At 39.4% G+C, this 26093-nt stretch overlaps 2 pseudogenes; both read right to left on the reverse strand.

Annotated features, from left to right (window-relative positions):
• Positions 1-1664: 1664 nt before the first annotated feature.
• On the reverse strand, positions 1665-13954 carry LOC129374864 (semaphorin-4E-like; annotated as a pseudogene).
• Positions 13955-15045: 1091 nt separating this feature from the next.
• Positions 15046-23730, reverse strand: LOC129374788 (semaphorin-4E-like; annotated as a pseudogene).
• Positions 23731-26093: the final 2363 nt, after the last annotated feature.

Genomic DNA, 26093 nt, shown 5'->3' on the forward strand with positions numbered 1-26093 from the left:
GCCAGGCTGTGACGCTTCATATGGAACAAATAGACTCAAGAAATTCTAACAGTAGTTGTGCAGGGGGCCCAGTTTAATTTTTTGCCAAGGTTCCTAGTGGTGGCCCTGAATAGCCTCACTGCTACTCAGATAAAGATATTGAGGCAGACTCACCAGTAGTTGGCGCTATAGTAGAAAATGTGGCTTTTTATGTATAACTCCAAAACGGTAAGCCCCATTAACAAAATTCATGTCTGCAAAGTTTCCTAGAAAGTTTCTCCAACTGATGACCACTGTCCAAAGGAGAGCACAGTAAAACTTAGCACGATATACACTGAATAAGAAATAAAACAAGTTATTGTGGCAGAGCTTTTTCCCAATTAGAATGTAACGGTTAAATAAACATTGTTACGTAGCTACAAAATTGAACTGCCCATAATTTTCAAATTGTGAAAAATTCCACAAATTCCTTAGCACCGTCAACTACAAACACAAGGCTAACAATGTCCAGCTAGTTTTTGTCAACGTCCCCCACTAGATGGTGCTATAAAATTGCACAATTTGTTACCCAAAAAACAGTGATTGTTATTGCGACAAATTTTGCACTACACAGTCTTACTCTATTTATTCAGGGTAACCTTATTTCCATATTAGTGAAATATGCTTCATCTCACTACTGAAGTAAATCAGACATTCTTCATTCTTCAAAGTTTGATAAGAATCTGTGCTTCTTTGTTTGAATGATACCAAATTAAACTTTTACAATGAGTGCACTTGATGTTTAATGTTGTTTTGTATTTAACAGAGCAGCATGAAAAAAGAAGAGAAGAGAGGAAATTTTAGTGATCTTTATGATCATGGAGGCAGGAGAATCATCCTTCCTCCATGGTGTAGTCATTTTATTTAGATTAAGCCTAATACACTTTAATCTGGGCCAGCAAAAGCTCTCAAATTTCAGCCAAATTATGCTACATTTGAGCTCAATGTGTGTTTAAACACATATCTATAAACATTAATGTTTTTTTTCTACATGTAGTTGATAGTGGCTCACCAACACACATTCACAATTGATTTTTAAAATACATATCCTAAAATAATGCATAAATGTGAATATTATCAACGTTCAACAACTTATCCTAAAATAATGCATAAATGTGAATATTATCAACGTTCAACAACTTATCCTAAAATAATGCATAAATGTGAATATTATCAATGCTCAACAACTTTTGACATGCTTTATTGTCATAGTTAACCATTGTCAGACTTTTATCTACATGGCTTTCCAAGTTGAATTGATAAATCAGGTTAAGAAATATTGCCATTCTGCAGATTCTTTAACCACTGAAGCCTATTTTTAAATACATTTTAATAGGAAAATTAGCATCTTAAAAATCAAAAAATTGACAAAACAGTTTCAATGGACACTTCATCATTCATAGCAAAGGAGAAAAAATCTACCACTACAAGCGTTTGTGTAGAACAGTTTACAGACAAGCATGTTCTTTAGATCTAAAGGGCAAAATGTTGCTCTGTTGTTCTTTCGCAAATGGCTTTTAGTCTGAAAACTGTAGTTAACAATTAATCAATTACTAAATTAAGTCATGATTATTTCAATAATTGATTCAACTAATTAATCATTTTAACCCAAGATACAAGCAAAGATACCACACTTTAATATTTTCGTCATTTATTTTTACAGAGTTGATGGCAGTGATGCAAAGTAGGTTGTTCTGTTGTCCAACTATAAATCTGTTTTAAACAGTAGATTTTGTCCTCTTTTCCTCCCCAGTTGGTTTGGTTTTATCAGTACCAGAACCAGAACTATTGTCCTGGTTTTTGGGACCAGAATTCCCACAGTGGCAGGGCTCTGTCTTCAACTCTGGTTGTAGTGGTATCATCACTCTCACTGCTACTGCCAACAAGGTTTCGAGTTTCTGCTTCCACCATGCGTAGATGATGAGCATTACACACAACACACAAACACAAGCTAAAATGTAAATAACTGTTGCCTGAAACCAGTTTACCCCCCTCTCCTTTCTGTCCTTTGCAAGCTTTACATGGTACCGGATCACGGCCATCCTGTGCTTTCTGCCTTTAACTACTTCCACTGTCTCACAGGTGTAAAGGCCTTCATCAGTGAAGGTGTTAAAACGAGTCCCTGGCTGAGCAGAATGTGTCGGGGACCGGGCTCAAGGATGTTACCAGAGAAGCTCCAGCTGATGGGGAGATTGGTGTCAGGGGAGCAGGGGAGGAACTGTGCCACGTCAACTGTGGTGTGGATGTCGATAATCTTTGACCCTGTGGGAGAAGCCAAAGCAGCCATAAAAATTCTCCTACTACTCTCCTCACTAAGGTAAAGGTGTGTAAAGAGCTTTATGTGGGGAATACTTGCAATGAGAGTTTGGGCAGATTCCAACATCACCATCAGTGAGGTTCTGGATCCTGCAACAAATGAATTCAATCCTCTGATTATAAATGTAGCACACAGTGAACATGTCTTAGTTAGTGTGACATACATGGAGAGGTTTGAAGCACCAGCAACAGCAGCACACAGGCCTCTGAGACGGTCCCAGCCACAGTATGGATCTCTGGCTGTAAGGCAGTCGGCACAGGATGTGTAGCGGCTGCAGTCCCTCACACTGAGCTGAGCAACAGCAGTTCTAGTTGCACTGTACAGCTGACCCTGCAGATCATCAGAGTTCAAAGGTTAGCTCCAGGTCCATTTAGTCTACAGACATGTAGCTGTAACCTACACTTCTAGAGGAGAGCTGAAGGAAGCGAATGGGCTGAGGATCCTGAAACAGCTGCAACTCCTCAATGATTCGCCCTCCATCATCACCAGACCACACCGCCTTCTGCAGCCAACCAGAGTCTGAAGGACAGAACCAGAGTTAACTCTGCGTGCCATTTGGAAAGTTACAGTGATGATTTAACAGCAATATCTTTGGGTTATTTAGTCTATCAAAGAAATGTAACCACTACATTTGTATAAAAGATGCCAACATTTCTGTTTTATTTTGTAATCTCAGTTTAGAGAGTATCCTAGGAAGTGACGTAAGCTTGAGTTTTGGGCCGCGCTACCGCTCATGAGAGCAATTTGAATAGCCTACTTCCGGGTCAGTTTGCTGCATTCCTAGCATGTGAGACCGTGTTCCTGGTGTAGTCCTGAGAAGTGATACTCCGAGTGTTAAGTTGATGACAGAAAGTAAGGTATCGCATCTTGCGCTTTGCTTGTTTATTCTAGATTCAGTTTGTTATAGTGGAAACTCAGTTAGGTCTGTTTGGCCTTAAATCCCATTATTTGTAACTGACGTTCGGCTGCATGTGATTGCTTTCTGTTGTGTTCTAGCAGTAAATGTAGTAATAAAGGGCATGTGCCGCCAGCTGCCGCCATTGTGTATGAATTTCATGATGGCACCAAAGTGCCACTTACGTTAAACTAAGCCTAAGCGCTGGCTGTTCGTGTTTCCACTGAGATTGTGCCTAATGCTGTAATCTGTACATGAATTGAGTTATTTGTGTACTTTATGGATTTACATGCACATGTGGATGGTTGATTTATTTGTATTAGATATATTTTGTTTGAGTTTGTATTAGTTAATCCTTGGTTGCTGTAATATTTTAGTCTAATGACAATTTATTTGTTATTACAGACTGCTGGCAACACTGAGTAGCACGTCAAATAAACCAGCTCACGTCTAAAGATAATCATTGGCAAACATCTACGAACCTAGTCCTAATTAACAACATTATTCATTCATACATTTAGTGTGCACACTAAATATTTATGTAGCAACCTTGGAGATTATTTACATCCTAAATATTTAGGTCCAAACTATATGGAGACAGAATTACTAAATAATTAAGTTCTTGATTGAACAAAAATAAAATTAAAATAAACCACATGCCACATCCACATCTTAATTAACTGAAGGGGACTGTGGTGTTGCACCAACAACACTGTCACTAGGCCAAATATAGCTTTTTGCATTCAGTTTCCAACCAAGTTTGCTCTGCATTCCATTGAACGTTTATTCTCACATTGCAACATCATCTGTCTTTGTTGTTCAAATCTCAAGTTGTGTGTCAAAGTGGTAGGAATAACTGCATTTGTTTCAAAAGATTGGTCATTGCAAAATTTTTTTGAACAAATTTGCAAGTGAAATATCCTTCAAGTTTCCTTTCTAATGGACATCAATCTCTAAACCACACTGCTTAAAGGTTAACTCGGTGTCATTTGGAAAGTTTCAAATGGCAATTTCAAATAATTACTCTTTAGTGCAATTATATAGGAATGGAAAAAGCTGAGGATGCCTCAGAACAAGTAAACGTAATAGAGAGATCCCTCCATTTAAAGAATGGATATCATAGATAATGTAATATTTAGGTTGAGTTAAATATTTAATTTGGTACTATTGCAGTTAAAAAATAATAAATAACATGATGAAAAGATGACATTGAAAAGTTAACGTCTTTCTCAATGACATGCTAAATTAATCAGTATAATACATAATGTAACGAATGGAACCCCAAAGATTTCTGTTATATTCACAGAATGAAACTGGTAATGTAGCTGTTTTGCATTTACTAATACAGCCATTGTCCACACTGATCCTGCCAACGGCAAGATGTAAGTCATTATTTATGGTCCAGTTACTTACTGTTGCTAATAAACATGACGTTGTACTGCTGTCCATCCAGAGATGTTACTTTGTCAACAACAATTTTAGAGAACTGGGCCGTAGACTGGACCAGCAGGGGCCTCCCAGTGATCGGCATCACTCCTCCCTCCATCAGAGGGTGGTTTCTCGCAAATACAAGGGTTGAATCTGGGATGTTGAGAGAGGTCTTCACATTCTTGGCTCGCATTTCATCATTAATACACTGATAATACAGATCAGAGATCACATGAGGTGGATTATTTTCATTACTATTATTTCACATCAGTTTAGGTTTGGTGCTTACTGAACGAGGGTAGGTGTAGCTCTCTTTTCCTAAGTCCTTCACCCAACCTCCAGAAATTATCTCTTCCAGAAGATTCCCCCTGTAAACTTGCTGGATGTCTGATAGCTTGTAGGCACAGACAGCGGACTGACTGCATGAACTGGATGTAGAGTTGGATGACCTGTGAATGAGGTTTTGTTAATTCCAGTTCAGGAACAGTTGTCTTTGTTTCTGAACCATCATCTTTGTGACAAGATGGCAGTGCAATATGGGTTTGTGTCACAAACTGGAACAGGTTTCAAATAAAATGTGAAATCTACATTTATAAAACTGGTGGTGGGAAAGTGACAGTGGAGGATGAGTTACTGAGCTTCATTGTTACAAAAATGAGAACTTTGTCTCAGGATGAAATGGTTTTTTTAGCCTCAAACAATTTCTCCTCTGAGTGGATTGATGAGTGAAAGAGACAATTGTTTGAATTATGAACAACTTCAATGTATTGCATCAAACCCAAAGCCGCTCAAAAGGACTGTTTCAGTGTGCTTAACGATTATAGTGAAAACATACTGAGATTTGTTTCGCACTTTTGGATGTACTTCCACAAGCAGAGTGGCGCAGGTGAGCCTGGACATGTCTCGCCTAAGAAAGATCATGGAAACTCAGGCCACTGTGGATGAGAACCTGGAAGCGGTAGTGACAAGGATAGAAAAGCCTCAGAAATATACGCTATAAAGCCCAGGAACGGAGAGCTTAATGACGATGCATCATGTCGACTGAGCCAAAACATGGCAATAACTGGTACCAGCACAGATAAACACATCTTTGTGGTCTAAATTAGGTTGGTGAGTGTTTTTGGAACATAATTTGTACTTAATCTCGACACTGACACCTGATGCTCTTTTCTGGCTCAAAAAGTGGGGAAGCTGGTGACATGTCGAAAAATCGATTCCAATCTTGAAATTTTTAAGATTCTTTGAGTTCCGGACAGTCCTGTGGAAAAGTTCCCCGTTTATTTTGATGTTCTTTGGACCCCGACTTTTAAGTGGACTGCGTCAGCTTCATTTTATGAAAACAGGTCTGCCAAGAGAAGTTCAAAGGAGCTCTACTAAAGCACAGACAAGGTTCAACGTGTCTCATGTCACTGCTGAATGTGAAGATGTGATGGACATGTATGACCCACAGCAGTGGGTCATACAGTTCAATATTTGTTAATCATTTGATTTGATTCTATCTTGATAGTAGTCTGGTTCTATCCAGTAAGGTGTTACTACCTGTTCCTCATGGCTAGATAAGTTCAGCTGATACTCACCAGTCCACAGACTCAATGAGGATTTATTATGAGCTCTCTACTTCTGATCGTCTGCCTCTTTCTCTATCTGTAAATATTGCGAATATACCTGCTGTTCAGTCTGCTTACAATAGTGAAAACGAGACTGGTCTAATCTGACTGAGAAGGACTTTGATGTATATTTAGCTGAGTCTCGCTCTTTGCTGAATGATATTGAGCTGCCACGGGACGCTGTCGCAAGTTGTTACATTAACTGTAAAGACCCACTACATGGTGTAGTCTTGCAACTTGTATGACAATATTTTGAAGTCTTGTCGTGTCTCCAGTAGGGCATTGCATAAGACTAAGCTGAGGAAAGCAAAAACAGGCTGGAAGGGTCAGGAGCTTCATGCTGAGGCCAAGCGGACCTTTAAGGCTGGCGTTGGCAGAAGACGATCTTCTGTTTGAGAATACGAAACGGGCAAATGCAAATTTTAAATATGCCCTAGGTTTTATTAAAAGAAATGAGAATAAACTGAAATTTAATTTGCTTGCAAGACAAATTCAAAAGGACTGCACACATGATTTCTTGACGGAAAGAAAGAATATGAATAATTATTAAACAGGTCTGCCAACTAATATTGATGGCGTAAATGGAGCAAATTGCTCAGATGTGGCAGAAGCATTATTATGAACCGTTTAACTAGGTTAATATCTCCCTGTTTATGGCAGACAAGATTACACATGATGAGCATGTGAAAGTTTCAGGTCAAGAAATGTATAATGCAGTGATGATCCTAGAGAACCATAAGGCTTGTGGTATGGATGAGATGTCTGCTCAGCACTTCAAATGTTCAAGAGGAGAACTCTTGCCTTTGCTTACTCTGAGTTTTACTGGGTTTTTAGTCCATGGCACTTTACCTGATTCACTTTTAGCTTTTATATTAGTGGCTATTTTAAAGGATAAAGCTGAAAAAACTAGAAAGTGCATTTCCTATGAAAATGCAAGTGTAAATGCTGAATAGTTTTGGTAAAAATGGCAAAAGTGTTTGAAGCCGGCCTGACACATGAACTGTGAAACACAAGATTGTAAATCTCAATTGTGCCACAGGATGTAGAATGTAAAAAGAGCACCCAGAATAATAAAAAAGAATGAAGAGGAACAGGAACTCAAGAGTATGAATGACTACAGCATTCACACTAATTATCGGCCAGTGTACTATCCAAGGTTCTGAAGAGGATTGTATCAAGTAAGGTAGAACATTTTCTCCTTACTTCAGATAACCAGTTTGGTTTTAAATCGCAGCATGGCAGAGATATGTATGTCTTTGCTTTAAAAGAGATTTTAGATTTGTAGAATAGGCACAACTCTAAAATATTTTGTTTTATTGATGCCTTGAAGGCTTTTGATTGGGTTAATCATAAAACATTTTGTAAGCGACACAACAGAGGGGTTCCTTAATCTGTTTGAATTTTTTCCTTGTGGTACACTCCTCAGGTAATGTACATAAGTTGGGTTAATTTTTTGTCTGCTCCTTTTAAAATAAGGAACAGGGTGAGACTGGGAAGTATTTTGTCTCCTCTTCTTTTTAATGTATAGTTGGATGATTTATCAAAGTGGCTACAGCACTGTGGGACAGGATGTGTTGTTGATGGGACCATAATTATCCATCTGATGTATGCTGATAATTTAGGTTTTTTTTTTGTCCTTGTAGTGCTGGTCTTCAAGAATTATTAAGGACTTGCTCACAGAATGGTCAACAGTATGACATTATGTACAATTCATTGAAAAGTAATATTATCATTACAAGAACCAAGGAGAATCAGAAGTTGGTACTTCCTGACTTATCCCTATCTGGAACAAGTCAGAGTCTACTGCTGTCAGATATTTGAGACATTATATAACTGATGATCTGACTGATGATATGGACATTTAAAGACAACTTTGTTGAATGCACAAGCTGACATGCTGGTATGCAAGTTTGTGATGTGTTCTGTCTCAGTGAAAGTAGCTCTTTTGAAAGTATTTTGCTGAGTCCAGGCAGACCTTTAAATATTTTGTATTTTGTACTCCTCTGTATACTGCTCACTTCTGGAGACAGTATAAACAAAGCAGTTTACAGAAACTCAAAGTGGCATATAATGATGGAATGAGGATGCTGCTCAGGATTCCAAGATGGACTAGTGCTAGTCAGGTATTTGTTGGTGTCTCCACTTTTTATGCTGTCTTACAAAAACTTGTGAACAGGTTTATGTGGAGACTGTATTTCTACAAACATCATTCAGATACTAACAGATATTTCACAAAGCTCAGTCATGTTGTCCAGTCCAGAATGTGGGATCACTGGCGGTCGAGCCTTTCTGTTAATCAGTGACTTGTATGTATGATTATTATCTTGCTATATGATTGTTTCATCTTTATAAATATGTACACACTTTTTACTTCCAAATATGCTTTTTAGTTTTAGTAATGCCAACGGAGGAAATTAAGGGAGCCGTTTGGTCTTTCTTGACTGTGCCACCAGGAAGCAGCTGCTTCTCCATTATCAAGAGTCCAGACCCTCTGTAGTAGCATTGCTCCCAGGAATTCAGCTTCATAAGTTTAATTTTCTTTCAAATGTTTCAGATGTACTCTCCAGAAAAATCCTTGATTAGGCAAATTTTCTACAAATGTCTGGAAATTGACAGGGGTCATTTACTCTAACTGTGGCAACTGACATCAAAATCAATTTATTTTCATCACTGTACAGTCACAAAGCTACATACGACGAGGTTAATATTCTGAATTCTGCACATTGAAACATTACTTACGGACTTAGGGTGAATGTTGCATAGAAGAGGCTCTCTGTCACATTATTTTCATCATTGACAAGAAAGACACTCTGCAACAGAGATATTGAACCTTTCTCTCCAAAAGGGCAGTCTAAACGGGCTTTCAGGAAAGAAGTCCACTTTTTCTCTGAAACTACAAAGCCTCCCAAGTCACCCTGAATAAACACAAATATCAAACATTAAAGCTGCAATATGTCATCGTCATAAAAATATTTTTATGGATAATCTCTATCTTGAGTGAGCCGCTGCATCCTATCTTTTAAGGATGTAGCTTAAAAAAAACCTAACTCTGTCTTTTGCCTATGCTCCCATTGCAAACTCGAAACAATTACCCATAGCCAGGAGGAGGGTCTTGGTGCTTTCAGTCATTCATTTGTGAGGCGCCTCAAAGCCCACCCTCTCTCCTTGCTTTCGGCTGTGCTGCAGCTGAGCTACTTAGCCCATAAGCTAGTTAGCATGGGGATAGATGATGAGCATGTGAATGAGGATTATTGGCAATGCTAAGACCTTCCTCCAGGCTCCAATTGGCTGTTTTGGGTCCGGGTGGCTCAGGAGCGGTTCTTTTCTTCAGATATTAGTAGGAAAGAAAACATGTGGAGGAGATCCATCTTTTCACAGCTTATCCTCTTACATACTGTCACAACATGGTGACAATTTTACGAAATATGCTAAAAATAACTTACTTTACACAATCGTGCAACTCTCGACAAACGGATGTTGCTGCGTCGTTCCTCCACGGCAATCTCAGTAAAGAACACGAATAAATTGTCATCCTCTCTGTTCTCTGAACTTTTGCTGGTTTCAGCAACGTTTATGGAAATCATGATGGGGTCTGAGTTCATAACATTGAAAATTATGGAGTTACATGTCACAGGATAGAATCTGAAGTAAAAGAACCTTTAACTGGGTCAAGCTGTCAACTTACCATTGAACCAAGATATTTTATCTTCAGTATAGAGGTAATTGCGTCCAGTTCTCAGGAAAACCTTTCTTCTTCCCATGAAGTCTACAGAACCAGCCGCATATAATGTGTTTTCTGTTGTGAGCAGAAAAATTTACAATTCTCTTGGGTGTGTTTGTTCAAAGGTAAAAACTTTACATCTCGTATACACAGCAATACCTGTTGAGGCTTTGAGCAACTTGCTAAAACTAGTGTGCAGTATTAAACCATGTTTGTATCAATGGTAGCTCTTCTTCTCTTCGGTGTTTCTGTTAGCTTGGTGCAGCTCGATTCTCTTGCTACTGGTAGCTGCATCGCATCAGTTCAGTGATACACTGGCTAACGGCCTTGCTGTGATTCACTTTTCAGGCCATAGGGGTCTGGTTGTCAAATATTTTATGTCCTATTCAGTGTTTTTATATGTTTTGGCAGTTCTGTAGTCGTGTTAAAGCAGGAATATAGATACAACTTTTAAATATGAGGAAGAGTGTTTTAATGTTTTTGTGGATGCTGCATGCTACCATGGAAGGACAACAATATATTAATCTTAAAAACATAATTAATAAAATCAGAAAAAATGTATCCCTCAGAAAAATGAACCCATTTAAATAAAGAAATCCTTCCATGGGTGATGCCACGATAGAGAGCATTAATTTTAGAGAGCATTAAGGGATTAATGTGGGAATATTTCGGCTGCAGTGAGAAGACAGATGGCATCTTTGCAGAATAATGGTGTTCTGAGAGTAAAACGTGTTTACGGACAGCAGCAACCAGACAGGCGAATTATAATTTTATACAGCTGCCATTGGTAGCTGTTTTGTCTCTTGCTCCAGTTTCCTATTTTTTTCATCTAGTTACAATCCTGCAGCTCAAAGTCCAAGTACTGCTAATTTGTTGAAGCATCAAGAAGAGAGCGAACTCTCAGAAGTAGGAGGAGTTCAAGTTCACTGGTTGATGTTTTATGCAGGTCAGATCAAATGTACAACTATGAAGATGTAGGAGAACAACTAAACATTTTATATGATGACGTTTCTCAATGCTCAATGAGATGAACACTGAGGGACATGAGAGAAAGTGTTGCACCAACCATTCATCAGGGAGACAAAGTCTTCATGGGGGTCAAAGGGTGCTCTCCCCCTGCCCTCTGAAGTTGTGGTTTCCATGCTGACTTTTCCTCCTTTGAACAACTGAAGAAACATTAAATAATCTAGAATATTTAGAAATGGTGTTACTTATTTTCCATGCATTTGCTTTAATTCTGACTATTGAATCAAAAAACCAAGAGAACAGTATAAAATCTCTGTGCAGCCTGTTTTACATCCTTTAATGCCATTATTTTATTACAATAAATAAAATTCTGCCAACACAGTTAAAACCCAGTGCATCTTCCTAGCTGATGGGTCTGTGTCACTAGTCCAGCCTTAAGTCTCACATACGTGGAAACAAGCACTGTATATTTTTGTGATAGATGAATATAAATGTGTGTCCACATGACATGGTGCAGCATCATACAAAAGGGTGCAGTAAATATGCCTGGACAATTTGCCAATTAGGTGTCGCTATGTAGTGATATTGTAAAACAGAAACCTCAGTGCTGCTTCCTGGTTTAAAATGATGTTGCGCCTCATGTATATGTGTTGGGTGCCTCATGGATGTGTATAAATTTTCCCAGCTGAAATGAAGTACAGTGAATCTGTGGATCCACATCCTGGATGACAAAAAGCTTTTGCCTTTGTGTCCCTGGGGCCTGCATTATGAGAGGAACCTACCAGGTGTGTGCACAGAGGTTTGAATGCCCGGGTTCCACACGTGAAGATTCTGCTGTCATTCAGAGTGTGCAGTGTCGTGATGTAATTTTCACAGTCCTGTTAGAAGAACCGCTGTTTCTCCAAAAACATTTTAAGAAAATATTTTCTCATGTGAATGTGCTCAAATGTACCTCTTTGCTCTTGCCTTTTAACACGCATGCAGATTTTTCTCCAGAGGTCACTCTCCATTCAATCTGAAACAAAACAGATCAGGACGTTAATTTGTTTGCTCCATTCATTGGCAAAGAAATTCAGTTGCAAAGTCCAATTTTTTAAAGTTATGTTTGAAATATATACAACATTTTTAAAATAACCAAAGTACATAATCACTTAATTGTGTTATAAAATTGTACTATGTGGCTGGAAAGCACATAAACCTGCCCCTCACTGCTTTCTGTGTAGCAGTGAATGAGCAACTCCAAAATCCCTGAAGATGTTATTGAGACAAAGGTTATGACATTATAATGCTTCCTATGAACAAACTATATAAATATCGATATACAGTCAACATTTAATCCTCTACTGGGGATCTAAAAGGGTTATTTTTCTAATTATGAAGTATGAAGATATTCAGTGAATTGTTGTGCTAGATAGAACTAAATTGTTTATTGCATCACTTCCATAATTGTTAAGTGTTGATATAATTTTTTGCTGTTACAACAGACGACTCATTACTTAACCAATGGCACCCTCCAGTATCCCTAAGTATTGTGTGCACTGTTCAGGTTCGCAAACCCGTTCCACCCAAGCCCAGTTCCTACCTCGCCGGTCTTTTCAGTGATGTCATCCAAACGGAGCGTGATGACTTTTCCTCTGGCTCCGATGAAGAGCAGACCGATGTCTTCTCTCACCAGCAGGGAGCTCAAACCATTAAAGTCAGGCTCCTTAAACAGCTTCAGCTTAACATCTGAGGGAAAGAATCCAACCGGCATCCTCAGGCTACTTTACAAATCAGATATTTACCTCAGTGTGACGTTACTGTATGCCATTCTCAATGTTTTGACATTGACACACATGGACTCGGACTATCAATTCGAGACTTCTGAGTTTAGTTTACTCCCTGTATTTCACTTTGAGATTAGAATAAAAAACGTAGAAAGCATTTTTGTCGACAGGGTGAATACTTCTGCATTGATCTGGACATTTCAAAGGTGCTGCAGAGATGCCTCACCTGAGAAGGAAATGCTCCGGCGGGGTTTCAGGCTTTGGGCCAATCGTCCACTCATAATGATCAGGAGATAAAGGAGCGCTACCTTACTGTTCATCATACCCTCAGACAGGAAATGAAGAAAAAACACATTTTAAATAACAGTTATGGAAACAGCAGTGGAAATGGCCATGATAATACAAATCAGAATTGGGTCACTTCAAGCTGCAATGTGAACGCAGCCAAGAAGTATTCTGACACTTTTTGTGAATGATTTATTAGGCTGTGTTTACACTGCAGCTTGAATTGACCCGTGCAAATGACCTGGAAGTGTCCCAATTGCCCAGCAGAGGGCGCAATAATGCCTGCGTTCTCAGTCTTCTCCCAACCTCTATGAAAAGAAGAAGTGCTCAGTGTTTGGGGGAAGCAAACATGTATGCTAACAGTGGAGCATAGCTTACACATCTGCAGCATATTAACAACTTAATCCTCATAGGCCGCCATGTTTGTTGTTAGTCTTCCCGCTTGTGTATCAGGATGCAGAATAATGATGTTTGGCAAGTATCAGTGACATTCAGGTGGGATAAATGCAACCTGGATATTAGGTCGCGTTTGAATCAGATACGTATGGGATACCCAAGTGGCCAGGGTTGCATTCAAAAAGAATCCGACCTTTGTTCTTCAGACTGTCATGAAAAGATCGTATACAGGTGGCGTTACTTCAAAAGATTGGAATTGGGCTGCATTGTGAACCAAGCCTTAGATTTCTGTTTGGATTTAAGCTGTTTGTTTGTAAATAAAATATTACATTACTGAAAACATCAATACGTTTAAGAAGTGCATTATCAAAAATGGTCGACTTAGACATTTAATTTTTTTAAATTAAACAAGATGTGATTGCTTACCTGTGATGGATGGCTATGTAAAGGCAATTTACTTCTGATAACATTTTTGAAAACAGGAACTGCAACAAAGATTTGGTTCTGAGCCGAAAGTTCTGCATCAACTGGAAAGAAGAGTTATTCCCCATTAGATATTAGAATGTTTCTTTTTAAAATAAACATGTTTTGGTTTCTCATAGTTATCAGAAGTAAATTGCCTCTATATAACCACCCATAATAGCCTCAGCTGAAGCTAGGCTATCTGATAGCTATATTGTCTGTATTAAACAGGAAATAAACTGTTATTTTTAACATCATAGAAGTTGTGTTTGTTATTCTTCATTTCCTGTCGAGGTCATGATGATGAGTCATGTAGCGCTGCTTTATGTTCTGGTGATTATGAGTGAAGTTTCAGCCCAAATCCTGAAACCCTGCTGGAGAGTTTTCCTCGCAGGTGAGGTATCTCTGCAATGTGTGTTAATGTTAAGACCACATCAGGTACACTACTGTACCTGGTGGCTCACTGCCATACCTTCACGATGAAGATTTTTTAAAAGTAAAATGCTACTTAAAATAAGTCAGTCCTCCACTCCCAGGCCACATGGGGTTTGCAGTTTCTGAGAAAGAGGAAGAACTCCAGAAGGAAGTCTTCCATGACTCAACAGGGAAAAAAACAATGTGGTGTTCTCTGAATCAAAGTCCGTCCACTCTTTTCTGTCTCTTTGACTCACAATATGAGTATCTCAGTAGCATAAGACCAAAAGTCATCATAAATGTGAATATTATCAATGCTCAACAACTTTTGACATGCTTTATTGTCATAGTTAACCACTGTCTGACTTTTATCTACATGGCTTTCCAAGTTGAATTGATAAATCAGGTTAAGAAATATTGCCATTCTGCAGATTATTTAACCACTGAAGCCTATTTTTAAATGCATTTTAATGGAAATATTAGCATCTTAAAAATCAAAAAAATTGACAAAACAGTTTCAATGGACACTTCATCATTCATAGCAAAGGAGAAAAAATCTACCACTACAAGCGTTTGTGTAGAACAGTTTACAGACAAGCATGTTCTTTAGATCTAAAGGGCAAAATGTTGCTCTGTTGTTCTTTCGCAAATGGCTTTTAGTCTGAAAACTGTAAACAATTAATCAATTACTAAATTAAGTCATGATTATTTCAATAATTGATTTATCTAATTAATCAATTTAACCCAAGATACAAGCAAAGATACCACACTTTAATATTTTCGTCATTTATTTTTACAGAGTTGATGGCAGTGATGCAAAGTAGGTTGTTCTGTTGTCCAACTATAAATCTGTTTTAAACAGTAGATTTTGTCCTCTTTTCCTCCCCAGTTGGTTTGGTTTTATCAGTACCAGAACCAGAACTATTGTCCTGGTTTTTGGGACCAGAATTCCCACAGTGGCAGGGCTCTGTCTTCAACTCTGGTTGTTCAGTGGTATCATCACTCTCACTGCTACTGCCAACAAGGTTTCGAGTTTCTGCTTCCAGCACACGTAGAAGATGAGCATTACACACAACACACAAACACAAGCTAAAATGTAAATAAATATAGCCTGAATCCAGGTTCCCCCACCCTCTGAAACCTTAATGTTGTACAAGATCACCGCCATCCTGTGCTCTCTGCCTTTAACTACTTCCACTGTCTCACAGGTGTAAAGGCCTTCATCAGTGAAGGAAGGTGTTAAAACGAGTCCCTGGCTGAGCAGAATGTGTCGGGGACCGGGCTCAAGGATGTTACCAGAGAAGCTCCAGCTGATGGGGAGATTGGTGTCGGGGGAGCAGGGGAGGAACTGTGCCACGTCAACTGTGAGGTGGATGTCGATAATCTTCTTTGACACTGTGGGAGAAGCCAAAGCAGCCATAAAAATTCTCCTACTACTCTCCTCACTAAGGTAAAGGTGTGTAAAGAGCTTTATGTGGGGAATACTTGCAATGAGAGTTTGGGCAGATTCCAACATCACCATCAGTGAGGTTCTGGATCCTGCAACAAATGAATTCAATCCTCTGATTATAAATGTAGCACACAGTGAACATGTCTTAGTTAGTGTGACATACATGGAGAGGTTTGAAGCACCAGCAACAGCAGCACACAGGCCTCTGAGACGGTCCCAGCCACAGTATGGATCTCTGGCAGTAAGGCAGTCGGCACAGGATGTGTAGCGGCTGCAGTCCCTCACACTGAGCTGAGCAACAGCAGTTCTAGTTGCACTTACAGCTGACCCTGCAGATCATCAGAGTTCAAAGGTTAGCTCCAGGTCCATTTAGTCTACAGACATGTAGCTGTAACCTACACTTCTAGAGGAGAGCTGAAGGAAGCGAATGGGCTGAGGATCCTGAAACAGCTGCAACTCCTCAATGATTCGCCCTCCATCATCACCAGACCACACCGCCTTCTGCAGCCAACCAGAGTCTGAAGGACAGAACCAGAGGTTAACTCTGGTTTCTACAGGGTAACATGTGTAAAGTTACAAAGAATGCTGATAAATATGATTTGGTTTATTTAACAAAATAGTTAGCTATCTAATTAAAGGTGTGTTTTGCAAGTTACATATTTAGTTTGTGAACTAAATATTTAATCTGTAACTATGATATTTAAGCATGTATAACCTAATGAAAATAGATTTTTTTCTATATTACTAGCTAAATAAATGAAAGTATTGTTGGTACATTTTTAACAGTGTAAGTATACAAACACCACACACACATCTCTCTTATGTTCAGAGTGAAACTGCATGTAGCATTTGCGTGTTCATTGGTCAATACAGCCATTGCCCAGTCTGATCCTGCCAACAACGCCAACATGTGTTAAGTCATTATATATGATCCATTTACTTACTGTTGCTAATAAACATGATGTTGTGCTGCTGTCCATCCAGAGACGTTACTTTGTCAACAACAATTCTTGAGAACTGAACCATAGACCAGACCAGCAGGGGCCTCCCACTGATCGGTTTCACGGCTTGCTCCATCAGAGGGTGGTCCTTCACAAACATCAGGGTTCTGTCTGGGATGTTCCAAGAAGTCCTCACATTGTTCTTTCGCATTTCATCATTAATACACTGATAATACAGATCAGAGATCATGTGAGACTGATCATTTTATTGACTACCATCTAATATGAGTTTTGGTGTCACGCTTACCGAACCAGGGTAAGTGCTAAATATTGTTCCTGTGTACCTCTCCCAGCTGCCAGAATCAGTCGCGGACATAACGTTCCCCCTGTAAACTTGCTGGATGTCTGACAGCTTGTAGGCGCAGACAGCAGACTGACTGCAAGTACTGGACGGCTTCCTGCAAAATAAGTGCTGTCACTACCAGGTCAAATAAAACATTAACGTGGAGTACTGAAGAGACTACCACATCAGAATGAAGTGTCAGTGCTTACCCACTTCATACAGAAACCTACCCTGAACTCCTGCAGAGTTCTTTGGAGATCTGATGATCATCTACTCCATTTCACCCCTCACTTGCAGGTGTGGTATGCATGAGCTAAACCAAATTGTTCCCAAGTGAGAAATATTCTCTACTTAACTTACGAGCTCAAGGTGAATGTTGCATAGAAGATGCTGTCGGTCACATTATTTTCATCTTGGAGAAAAAAGACATCCTGCACCACAGACTCTGAACCTTCATCTCCAAACGGGCAGTCCAGACGGGCTTTCAGGAAAGAAGTCCACTTTCTCTGCAAAATTCTCAATCCTCCCAAGTCACTCTGAATCCTCACAAATGTCAGACTTTAATACTGATTCATGTGATGTTTTAAGGGAAGTTTAACATTTAGACACATACTTTACACACTCGTGCGACTCTTGACAGTCGCAACCTGCTGTGTTGATCTGTGCTTCCGATCTCTGTGAGGAACAAGAAGATGCTGTCGTCCTCTTTGGTCTCTGAATGTTTGCTGATTTCAGCAAACTTCAAGGAAATCATGGTGGGTTCTGATATAAAATTATTTTAAATGTATTGTTATGTTTGACAAGAAGATTTCAAAGTTAAAGAACCTTTAACTGGGTCAAGCGGCCACCTCACCATTGAGCCAAGACCATATTGGTTCAGTCCTCAGGGAAGGCTTCCTATGTCTTTGGAAAGATGTTACTGTTCCCAGGAAGTTTATAGAACCAGCGGTATACAACGTGTTTCCTGTAGAGAACAGAGGAAAAGTTTGATAATTTCTGAAGCAAATTATTACAAAAACATTCCTGGGATCCACTGAAATCTCCAAAACTGAAAAAATTTTATGACCATCAGCTGATATGATTAATTTTTACACCGAACTGTCAAACAAACCAAACTGTTTGAGCAACCCAGTGATGAGTATCAATATTAATTGGCAGATTTCACCTGATTCTCACCTTTTCCGCTATTGTATTTAAGCATGGGGATAAAAATCATCGTACCAACCATTCATCAGGGAAGCAAACTTTTCATCGGGCTTAAAAGGAATTTTCCCCCTGCCATTCTGGAAACTGTCTTCCATGGTCACTTTTCCTTCCTGAAACATCTGAAAAAATATTCAGTATTTATAATAATTTAGAAACTATACTTCTAATTCTTCCTACACAATAAATACCCAATAAATGGTTCTGATACTGAAGGACAACAATTCCAGCCTTAGGCATTGGAGGAACGTACCAGGTGTGTGCAGGTAGGGTCGAATGCTTTGGTTCCACAAACCAGAATTTTGCTATCATCATGAGTGTGCATCATCGTGATGTAGTTGTCACATTCCTGTTAGAAGAACAGCTATTTCTCCAGACTATGTTAAGATGAGGGAGAACATTTGACATTTCCTATTTTAATGAGCTGTAGTGTACCTCGATGCTCCTGCCTTTCACCTTACACAGAGCTTTTTCTCTAGAGGTCACCATCCAGTTAATCTAACAAAAAGACAAATCAGGAAGTCAACATGTTTATGAGGAGATGCATGCGAAATTCCTTCATTAGGTATGAATCTAAAAAGAGGATTATCCATCATAAGGGGCACATTTTGTAAAGATATACAGTAAAATTTTGACAGCAATAAGAAGAAAAATTAAAGCTGCAAGTAGAGTAAAGTCTATTATAAAGACTTGACTTGACATAATATTGCATTTTGATTTAGGGATGAGTATGAAACAAGTATTCTTATATTTTTTTACTGATAATAACAAAGCAAGTAAATTTGTATTTTGATTTAGTGATGTGATTTAGGTTGATGTAATAAAAAGCAGATCAAGAAATGAATAACATAATGAAGAATGTTGAATTAAAAATTTATAATATAATTAATCTCAGACGATAATTAAAAGAAGTTATGTTTGAAGAAATACATTAAAAGATGATTGTGTTTAATGATTTATGACAATCACACAGCAAATAAAGAATTGTAATTGAAATAATCCTACAGTTGTGAAGTATAGAGATGTGGAGGGACATGTAGAGGTAAGAAGAGACATGTCTTGAGTGGGAGAGGCAGCAGAAGTTCAAAAAAATGAAGTGAATCCAAATGGTCAGAAGACAAACAAAAGAAGTGCAGAGGGCATTAACCAAGTGAGGGGATGATCGGTACTTTCCATAAAGTAATCAAATGCTTAAGAAGTCACGTACGCTGTCTCCCCACACACAACCACAAGATAGGAGGAGATAAAAACCGTGAAAAAGAGGAAGAGAGGTTCTTAGTCTCCAGTCCAGAAGTCAAGCTAACAAGAAGATGCAGACACAACATCAGCAGAAGGCCGCGCCCTGGAACCAAAGGGAAGCGAAGACTCTGCACTCCTAAAAAAAGACAAGACCTATCGACCCTCTTGCCCTGGTTCTTCATTCGACTGCCGCTCTGCACTCAACCCAAGGATGTCAAGGTTGCTGCAACAGACTTGGGGATTAGACAAAGGTCAAAGGAGTGATGAAGGTCTGAGTGTTTGAAGGACAACAACCAGCTCTGCTTTGTTTCTGGTCAAAAGAGGATTTGCTGTACAAAGACAAGACTCTGACTAAGGATACCAAAGCTCTCTGTTGCTGAGATCATCCATCATCTGGGTATGAGTTGAACTGCACCCTAAAGCCTGACTCAGTAAATTAGTGACAGAGTTTAGGGAAAGATTTGGGGTGATTTTGCTTAATTTGATTTTTATTCTTAACTTGTAATCATTGATAATTAATCTTTTAGTCATTTACCTCTGCTAAAGGCTTGCTTAAAAAGATGCATTAAAATTCTAATGAGATTTGTGGACAGTGAAATTAATTGAGTCATCTATTGATTCTGGTTTCTCTTTTTTGTAAAACACATGAACATGATTCTAGAAATGTGGTGGCTTCAGACTTTCCCTTAGTGTTTGTAAAATAATGACCTTGGGCTTTATGTTGAGCCACTACAAGTTGACTAGCCAGTAACAAGTGTTCACTGTTGACAGAGAGAGCTGCCGTTAACAAAAGTGGTTATTGGAGTTATGCAGTTGTGAGGACTACTCAACTGAATGCTGCTTAAGTAAGTAGGGTCGCTTTTGGATTGTAGGTAATTAAAGATAGATGAATCTCTCGACACCAGCTTAGACAGATTATCTCTCTTAGACCTGTCTCAGGGTAAGACTCGAAGGTTTTAGAGATTTTCTGGACCCGTTAGACAGAGAGCTGGTCAGTAGTCAATCCATGGGAGTTGTGAGTTTTAGGATGGTGCTAGCTATTGTGCAATAACAGGTTATTTAGAGGTTAACAAAGGTCAATCCTAACAAGTTTAGTGAAAATAGGATGAGTAGTGTGATTTACAGAGAACAGTATGGAAACAGTCAGGAATTAACATTTGCCATTCAGCCATGCCCAAATGCTGACACCAACAGAATTTACCGTCTATTTCTGTTTAACACAGGCTGAAATCTACATCAACCACAGAGTAAACGGAAGAAACATTGTAGGGAAACAGGTTGAATGGAGGCAGGTCTAAGATGTTGTCAGGAAACGGCCATGTGAGCGTGATGAGCTTTGGTCTGTAATGATACAAATGAAGTTTGATGCTGCTGGGAGCTCGTATGAGGAAGTTATTCCACCTTGATTGATGGCAAATGGTCAGATTTGAGACTTGGCAACGGTCACATGCTTTGATGTACAAAAAATCCTTTGATAAGTTTTGACCTTCAATGCTTCAAGACTGTCCTTTCTGACTTAATTAGGTCAAGGCAATCAGAGATGGAGCTTTCCAAGAAAAAAGAGTCACTTCCTGTTCTGAGGGGGTGGGGCTTAGATGATGTCAGCATATGATGACAGGATTGTCACATCAATCAGGATCACTTATCAATCAGTGAATCAAATGTTAATTGTATAGCACATTCCAGGAGCAAGTCATTTCAAAGTTATTTACATCATAACAAACACAAAAACACAAAGTCATGCAACACAGAATGAACAATCAGAACATGCCAACTTATGCAAAGTTGAAAGTTACAGCATTTTGTTTGCTTTGGTGAGTACGCCAAGTTTGCCACTCAGCCATTCCCGCTGAACTAATATGAAAGCTAATTTTTTTGATAACTTTTAAAGTCTCACCTTATACCTGCATTCCTAACCAAAAAGTAAGCAAATAGGGTGACATCCTTAGGAGTTAGTTAAATTTTGAGGTCTGTAAAAGTTAAAAATCGCCAAAGTTTCCTTTGGCTTTTTGAGTCGAAAGCCATTTTGTGGCTTTGGAGTCCAACTCTCACTGAAAGCTAGCCCAACTTACTGCCACCAATGTGGACCAGACTCTGACAGCAGTCATACAGGGACCTTATAGCCCGTATCAAAGGGCCCTGACAGCCCGTATCAAAGGGCCCTGACAGCCCATATCAAAGGGCCCTGACAGCCCGTATCAAAGGGCCCTGACAGCCCATATCAAAGGGCCCTGACAGCCCGTATCAAAGGGACATGACAGCCCGTATCAAAGGGCCCATACAGCCCGTATCAAAGGGACCTGACAGCCTGTATCAAAGGGACCTGATAGCCCGTATCAAAGGGCCCTGACAGCCCATATAAAAGGGCCCTGACAGCCCGTATCAAAGGGCCCTGACAGCCTGTATCAAAGGGACCTGACAGCCCGTATCAAAGGGCCCTGACAGCCCGTATCAAAGGGCCCATACAGCCCGTATCAAAGGGCCCTGACAGCCCGTATCAAAGGGCCCTGACAGCCCGTATCAAAGGGCCCCTACAGCCTGTATCAAAGGGACCTGACAGCCCGTATCAAAGGGACCTGACAGCCCGTATCAAAGCGCCCTGACAGCCTGTATCAAAGGGCCCTGACAGCCTGTATCAAAGGGCCCTGACAGCCCATATCAAAGGGCCTGCTACCCCATACTCCTGAAGAACCCCCCACAGTGCTCCCCGAGGGACCCAGTAGAATGCTTTCTCCAAGTCCACAAAACACCGGTTGGGTGAACTGAGGAGAGCTGACCCATTGTTCCACAACCACCATGACAGGCTAAATAACTCAAATTCTTACAGTTAATTATTGACTGTGTATTTCCAAAAACGTTCCGCCATAATCTCCTTCTGCTTTTTGTGTATTTTCAATGATGTTTCACCACCCAAGCCCAGTTCCTACCTCGCCGGTCTTTTCAGTGATGTCATCCAAACGCAGCATGATGACCTTTCCTCTGGCTCCGATGAAGAGCAGACCGATGTCTTCTCTGACCAGCAGGGAGCTCAAACCATCAAAGTCGAGCTCCTCAAACAGCTTCAGGTTAACATCTGAGGGAAAGAATCCAACCGTTATCCTCAGGCTACTTTACAAATCAGACCATTTAGTTCTCTGCATTCTATTTAGAGATATCATAGTAAGAGGGGGTAGACGGCATCTTCATTCTACACTCGTATTATTTCTATCCATTTTATGCAGTGCTTTGAGTTGGTTTGTCATTCAAAGTCACAATAAAACCATCCATCCATCCATTTTCCGGTCATCCTTGTCCCTAACGGGGTCGGGAGGTGCTGGTGCCTCGCCAGCTGCGATCCAGGCGAGAGGCGGGGTCACCTGGACAGGTCGCCAGTCTGTCGCAAGGCAACACAGAGACAAACAGGACAAACAACCACGTACACGCACACTCACGTAAGGAGAATTTGGAAAGACCAATTAACCTGACAGTCATGTTTTTGGACTGTGGGAGGAAGCCGGAGAACCTGGAGAGAACCCACACATGCACAGGGAGAACATGCAAACTCCGTGCAGAAAGATCCCGGGCCGGGAATCGAACCAAGGACCTCCTTGCTGCAAGGCAACAGTGCTATCAACTACACCACTGTTCAGCCAACAATGAAACACTAGAGTTTTATTTGCGACCTGCCAAACTGATCAAAAGTCCACAGGATGTGAATACTTCTGCACTGGTCTGGACATTTCACTGCTGCTGCAGAGATGCCTCACCTGAAAAGGAAACGCTCCGGCGGGGTTTCAGGCTTTGGGCCCATCCTCCACTCATAATGATCAGGACATAAAGGAGCGCTACCTGACTCTTCATCATACCCTTAGACATGAAATGAAGTTACACATTTTATATAGCAGTTGTTCTGGAAACAGCAGTTATTTCCTGTCTTAGAGTTGGACATCACACCTTCTGATGGCTAGATGATGTCAGCTGAAGCTTCACAGAAACATGATTTATAAATTATGAAATATGAATATTTAGCAACTGTAAGTAATAGACAGCTTAAGTTAATGCACTTCACCATAACCCATGCAAGTCATGATTTGCATGCTTTTACTATTTATCATCACCAGGCGGAGCAAAGACACCCCAATTATCTCTGAAGTTGATTGCATATTTGCATAGATTTCAGAAGTGCATTATAGAAAGTGGTCGATGAAAACATAATTTTCTAAAATACAACGATATTTGTTTACTTACCTTTAACCGGTGGAAATGTAAAGGCAATCTACGTCTGATAACTACGAGAAACCAAAACATGTTTATTTTTAAAAGCATTCCAATGTTTAAAGGTGAAAATAAACTTCCTTAACTGACAGTTCTGTATTAACCGAATGTATCAAGATATGTTAACAGTAGCTCTCCCGACATAGTTTTAGGAGTAGAAACACAACATTGTACTGTTGTATTTCCCAGTGGAGCAGGAATCTTGTTTTTAATACCCACAAAGGTGGGGAAAAGTTGGGACAATTCCAAGGGCCCTTGACCGACAGGGGACCCCCCACAAAAAGTATATGAATTTTTAATTTTTTTTTTTTACAGAAACAAATGGGGGCCATGTCAATTACTGTTATTGTCATTTTTGAAATTGTGTTTAGCAATAAAACTTAAATGTCACCCCTCCCAGACCAAAAAGCACACATCCATATTTGCCCTGAACCCCCAGCAGTCAGAACAAGACCAGAACGACTGTGGCAGTTACTACACCGCCAAGAAAAATTATAATCAGGTATTCCAAAACTGGACATAAGAGAGAGAAAAAGACAAGAGTGTGAATTTATAACCCGTTTTTCTTCAAGGTGAGTAGACTGTGAGATCATCAACCATTCACCATAGAATGCTTAGCTAGAGACTGTTTGCCTCCATTTCACTAGCATTTAATGAATTAAGGAAAAGAAATACCAAGACATTCTTATATTTTACCTGTACCTTTACCTTTTACCACCTGACAGCAGGTGAGTCAGTCAGCAGCTGCTCTAACCCCGATACCAACATTAACCCCTCACCCCCACCCCAGTGATAAACAAACTGTATTCACTTATTGCAGCTTGAATAAAATGCAACTGCATGGTTTTTGTGAAGAAGTCTGGATTGCTTTATGTATATTTTGCATGTTGTCTGTGACTGCTGCTCGTGGAGAGAGACATTTCAGAAAGCTAAAACTAATAAAACATTTTAGCAACCGACTTGCGAACTGTATGTGAACTGTTGGATGTAAAATTCACAAGCAGTGAATATTGTACTATATCAGTATTGGACCAAAGAAAGCCAGGCTGTGACGCTTCATATGGAACAAATAGACTCAAGAAATTCTAACAGTAGTTGTGCAGGGGGCCCAGTTTAATTTTTTGCCAAGGTTCCTAGTGGTGGCCCTGAATAGCCTCACTGCTACTCAGATAAAGATATTGAGGCAGACTCACCAGTAGTTGGCGCTATAGTAGAAAATGTGGCTTTTTATGTATAACTCCAAAACGGTAAGCCCCATTAACAAAATTCATGTCTGCAAAGTTTCCTAGAAAGTTTCTCCAACTGATGACCACTGTCCAAAGGAGAGCACAGTAAAACTTAGCACGATATACACTGAATAAGAAATAAAACAAGTTATTGTGGCAGAGCTTTTTCCCAATTAGAATGTAACGGTTAAATAAACATTGTTACGTAGCTACAAAATTGAACTGCCCATAATTTTCAAATTGTGAAAAATTCCACAAATTCCTTAGCACCGTCAACTACAAACACAAGGCTAACAATGTCCAGCTAGTTTTTGTCAACGTCCCCCACTAGATGGTGCTATAAAATTGCACAATTTGTTACCCAAAAAACAGTGATTGTTATTGCGACAAATTTTGCACTACACAGTCTTACTCTATTTATTCAGGGTAACCTTATTTCCATATTAGTGAAATATGCTTCATCTCACTACTGAAGTAAATCAGACATTCTTCATTCTTCAAAGTTTGATAAGAATCTGTGCTTCTTTGTTTGAATGATACCAAATTAAACTTTTACAATGAGTGCACTTGATGTTTAATGTTGTTTTGTATTTAACAGAGCAGCATGAAAAAAGAAGAGAAGAGAGGAAATTTTAGTGATCTTTATGATCATGGAGGCAGGAGAATCATCCTTCCTCCATGGTGTAGTCATTTTATTTAGATTAAGCCTAATACACTTTAATCTGGGCCAGCAAAAGCTCTCAAATGTCAGCCAAATTATGCTACATTTGAGCTCAATGTGTGTTTAAACACATATCTATAAACATTAATGTTTTTTTTCTACATGTAGTTGATAGTGGCTCACCAACACACATTCACAATTGATTTTTAAAATACATATCCTAAAATAATGCATAAATGTGAATATTATCAACGTTCAACAACTTATCCTAAAATAATGCATAAATGTGAATATTATCAATGCTCAACAACTTTTGACATGCTTTATTGTCATAGTTAACCATTGTCTGACTTTTATCTACATGGCTTTCCAAGTTGAATTGATAAATCAGGTTAAGAAATATTGCCATTCTGCAGATTCTTTAACCACTGAAGCCTATTTTTAAATACATTTTAATGGGAAAATTAGCATCTTAAAAATCAAAAAAATTGACAAAACAGT

This window comes from Poeciliopsis prolifica, unplaced genomic scaffold, assembly GCF_027474105.1.
Source record: "Poeciliopsis prolifica strain line A6 unplaced genomic scaffold, Auburn_PproV2 SCAFFOLD037, whole genome shotgun sequence".
Taxonomy (NCBI): Eukaryota; Metazoa; Chordata; class Actinopteri; order Cyprinodontiformes; family Poeciliidae; genus Poeciliopsis; species Poeciliopsis prolifica.